This window comes from Triturus cristatus, chromosome 4_1 (genome assembly GCF_964204655.1).
Source record: "Triturus cristatus chromosome 4_1, aTriCri1.1, whole genome shotgun sequence".
NCBI lineage: Eukaryota > Metazoa > Chordata > Amphibia > Caudata > Salamandridae > Triturus > Triturus cristatus.
In genome coordinates this window covers 908,196,336-908,201,096 of record NC_140585.1, presented here as the reverse complement: position 1 = coordinate 908,201,096, position 4,761 = coordinate 908,196,336, and positions in this window count along the sequence as shown.

The following is a 4,761-nucleotide window of genomic DNA, read 5'->3' as shown; positions in this document are numbered from 1 at the left end:
TTGAATAAAATTAACACTAGTATGCAAGGAATAGGAGAAAATATCTTAACAGCAGTAGATAAAATTTGTGCTTTCAGAGACAAAATAAAAATTTGGGAAAGGAAAGTGAAAGAAGGCAGTTTTGAAATGTTTTCCAAAACTGACGAGTGCCAGCTGAAAAATGAGATCAGCCCGCTGATTGTTGACCATTTAACATTGCTCGGAGAGAAAGTTTCTCATTACTTTCCAAATGTTGAAATCCAAGACTATGATTGGATCAGAAATCCATTTCTTGCAACTGGGAACTTTTCATTAACTGAAGAAGAAGAATTAGCTGAAATAAAAAATGATCGGAGTATGTTCATGATGCATGCAGAGGGTGATTTAGACAGCTTTTGGATTCGTGTTACAAAAATGCATCCAAACATAGGTAGAAAAGCGTTAAATATTCTCTTGCAGTTTTCTACTACATACATTTGTGAAGTATCCTTTTCAACGATGACAAACTTAAAGACACTGAAACGTGGGTGCTTGAAAATGCTTGATGATGAAATGCGAGTGTCTTTATCAAATATTCAACCAAATATTGACCAGCTGTGTTCATCCTATCAGCCTCATATTTCTCATTAAAATAGTAAGACAAGTGCTGTTGGTTTTTATTCAAATTTTATAATTCTTGTGCTATGAGAGACAAAAGAGCAATTTGGAAAAGCAAAGCGCAAGGAGGGAATTTTGAAAGGTTTTCCAAAACTGCTAAGTGCCTGCTGAAATGTGATATCAGCCCCCTGATTGTTGACCATTTAACATTGCTCGGAGAGAACCCTCATCATTACTTACCAAATGTGTGTTATATTACAAATCTTATTTTTTCTTTTAAAAATCAGTTCAGTTCAGTTTAAAAATCAATGAATGGTTTTCGTGAGATATGTTGTGTCCCCATACATTTTGATATCGTTACAATTTATATGGCATGTAAGTATTTGTCCTTATGTCTTATATCCGGTTAATTTTACCTCAAAGTACTGAATGGAAAAACATATCACTTGTCTTATTTTCTGTTGCCATTTGGCACGCTGCAATGAGGAAAGCGGTCCCACCTGAGTTCAATGCGCAGAGACCGGCTGATAGGTTGAATGATAGTTTTACCACTCACAATTCCCCCTTCCTGAACGGATTTTTGTATAACTCATATTCAGCAAGGCAACAGGTGGACTTTGTGCATCGTTGAAAGGGTTGGCAGTGCGTGCACCCCCCCCCTCCCTTTTTGTGCCCTAAATAACTGGGGCATGTGTCAATGTGTGCATGATTATATTCTTGTTTCAGGCCCAAACCTAACCTTCCTTACAACCAGTTTTGCCAGTCACTGTCTTTGTTAGAACAGATTCACAATTGCTTTATTAACCTTCCTGCTTTCTCAAATTTGCTTGGAAATGCACCATTTGGCCACTAATTTGTCAAAATTTTCTCGGGGGGAGAACCCCCCCGGACCCCCCTGAGGTGGTTTGGGCTCGCTCGCTGCGCTCGCTCGCGTTACCGTGTCCCTAGTTGAAGATTCTCTAAAAGGTGTGTCACCACCATGAAAAGTTTGGAAAGCTGTGAGCTAGACAGTAAAATACCCAACGGTACAAATACAGTTGAAGAGACCATCATATACAAGGGGAAGCATTTCTATAGATCAGGGTTTGTTGAGGAGTAGCTCAGAATGTTTAGTAAATGCCTGGAATGTCTTTGCAGCAAAAGTAGCAAAATAATAACAAGCATTGGCAAAGACAATATGTCTTGTTTTTACAGCCTCTTTGCCAAAACCTTTTAGCTATGCTATTCAGCAGCATCAAGATGCTGTGTAGCATACTGGAAAGCTAAAAAATGGAAGGTGCTATTATGCAGCCATGCTATTTTGTAGGCATGAGTATTCTGCATTGCGCATGCATGCCTACAAAATGTTTTATGTTTACAGAACTCAGATGGAATAGTAGATTTAAAAAAAATAGAATAGAAGAAGCCCAAAAGTGCTTTTAAGTTGGAAGGGGGGAGGAGATAGCCTGGGGGAGCAGGAGTGTGGAGGGAAGCAATGGGGAGTGGTTGGGGAAGATATCACTGGTGGCAGAAGAACAGAAGTGCAGAAGCAAAGTGGTGGAGTAGCACACGAAGATGCGTGAAACACATAGAGGGGGAGGAAACACATGGGCAAGAGAGGGCAACATGGAACATAGCAGAATATGGAAGAGAAGTACACGAGGGAGACAGCTGGAAAACACATGCACTCTCATGGAGTGCCGAACAAAAAAGGAAAATTCAGTTCCCAAAAGGTAAGTGATTGAAGAAAGTAAAGTTGCTATGTTCCAGGGGAGGGAAAACAGGAAATGAAGGTAAGCTCACACAAGGAAATTAATAATGAGCAAGCTGACAGTGAAAATAAAGCCAACCAATGGGAAGCAGTGGGCAGTGTCTAAGACCACTGCAAGTTTACCATAGGTCTTTTCACAACCAGACAGATTGAGCTGTGTGGTAGGCGAGATCCAAACAATTCCAGATCTGGCGAGAAAGCAAGGTCTGTAGATTTATAGTAGGCGGCCCTTATGTGTGTTAAATACCTACTTTTCTGAGCATCCGCCACCCTCCGCAGTAGGGTCCACTGAAAAGTAAAGCAATTGTGACATATTATAAAACACATATCAGAGCTTAATGATATTTCAAACAAAGGTGTAGATCCAGATGCAACGAGGAGGGATCCAAATGAAACAGAAACATTCTCATAGATTATGGGACCATCTGTGCTTCTGTGTTTATTTATCTGCATGCTGTTGAGGGTTATGCCAAAGCTCTCCTTAGTGGTTTGTTGGGCACACTAAATTTCTTGTGGTCTCCTTGAAAGCAGGCAGCCATATTGGATCCCTGACAGTGTGGCGCTTGTCCGCGTGTCCAAGTGGAGAGTCTCGAAAAAGATGGGACGTCAGGAGCAAGCCACATCTGTGTGTCTCTTCCAATGGCAGAGTAAGTAGTCCCATGCATTTGGCCCCTCTATTTCGTGCGCAGTGTATCTAGTTCTTTAAGGACCAAATGTTTTTCCTGCAAGCATGCCGTCTGAATATTTCTTGAGCATAGATAGGTAAGAGATCACCTAAGAGATTCGCATGGGTGGGATCACTCTGCCTAATACGTTTCTAGGCAGGGCTTTAAGTGGGCCGGGTCTCACCAGTGCTGAGCACCTGCAGTTTATTAAAGGGGGCCTCAAAACTGGTCTCTATCGGGCTCTGTTTTGTGCCCTGGCACAGGCGGAGCATTTTTTTCTGGACTGCGGTGACAGCAGGACCATCGATGTGCACTGCTCACACTGCTCGCTCCTCACTAGTGGAGAAGTTACGGCATGACGTCATGCCAGGTGAGCGTTGTAGGGGAAGGGAAATCCTTTAAAGAGAGAAATTTTCTCTCTGGATTTCCCTTCTCTTTTTGAAACTCAGGAGCAGCAACATTGTTGTGGTGTCACCAGGGCTTTAAGTGGAAGATTTTTCAATATTATATACAAACCATAGTTGCTGCTTATTTATCTAATGCAACTAACAACCAGGGACAAAGCCAATAGTCCGGATTTGTAGGTATGATGTTTCTTGTGGTATCATATATCTGGATGCAATGACAGAAACAGCAAAATACAAGTCAGACAGCACACTCTGCTAAGCACAGATTTTTAGCTAATGTGTTTTTAAGCCACACCCTTAATTACATTGGCCACGCCCCTTCAAGAGACACCCACCCCCGTTTTTTCAACCCTGCTTAAAACCCTGTTTCTAGGTAGTCTGTAATCCCACCCCCTGACAGAGGTTTAGCTAACTACCTTGCCAATCTCTTGAACATACTAAACATATTTTGTGTAGTCTCCCATTGCGATGTAGTCTAGTGGTGTGTCGAAAGAACAAAGGAGTGTGCTCCGACCTGGCTTTCTCAGATACACAAGTTGTTTCTGTTAATTCATGCCCCGTTTTCGGCAAGCTCAACTCCAGATCCAAACCTCTGCGATGAGACTCAACATACAACACTTAGCACGGGACTTCAGATGCCCTCTCAAATTTGCACAAACATTTTTTGCTTAAGTCATTTTCTGTCATTGGTGTCAGGTGTCTCATGCGCAAATCTCCGGAGTCACAGTGTTGTCTGTAAGAACCTCTTTTCCTGAAAAAACCCTGATCCGATTCTGATGTGCATGTTGATTTCTCGTCTATAGGACATCTACTACCAACTGGACACATTTCTCTGTGTCATGTTCTTTAGTGAGTCATTCGATAATTGCAGCATTTTGTGCCCTTCTGCGTCTGTTTGATCCTCTTGGCTGCCACACTTCTCCATCTGGAGTAGGTCATGTGACATCTCGGCAATCTTGGCACAGTATTGTCCAGGTATGATACATTTATTATAATATTTATTATTAGTCTGAGAAAAGGGGGCAATGTTTTTACAACTTGTGCCTCCTGGCCCAATCAAATGTGAAAAAGTCTTAATCAGCATACTGTGGGGTGTCTGTGGGGGCAGGGGAGGACAGTGGGGCCCACCCCCTGTCGAAAGAGTGTGCGAATGTCACCAATGTACTTCTCTGACATAGTGCCTATATAATAGAGCGTGGCACACAATCTGCCCCGCTTTATTATCAAAAGAGATGCAGCAAGTCTACAGGCAGGACGTGTGCTTTTAGAAACACCTGAAAGCACACGTCATGCTGGTAGACTTGCTGCCTTTCATTTGTTAATAGGACACAGCTGCGGGGTAGATTGTGTGCCTTTGTGAAAG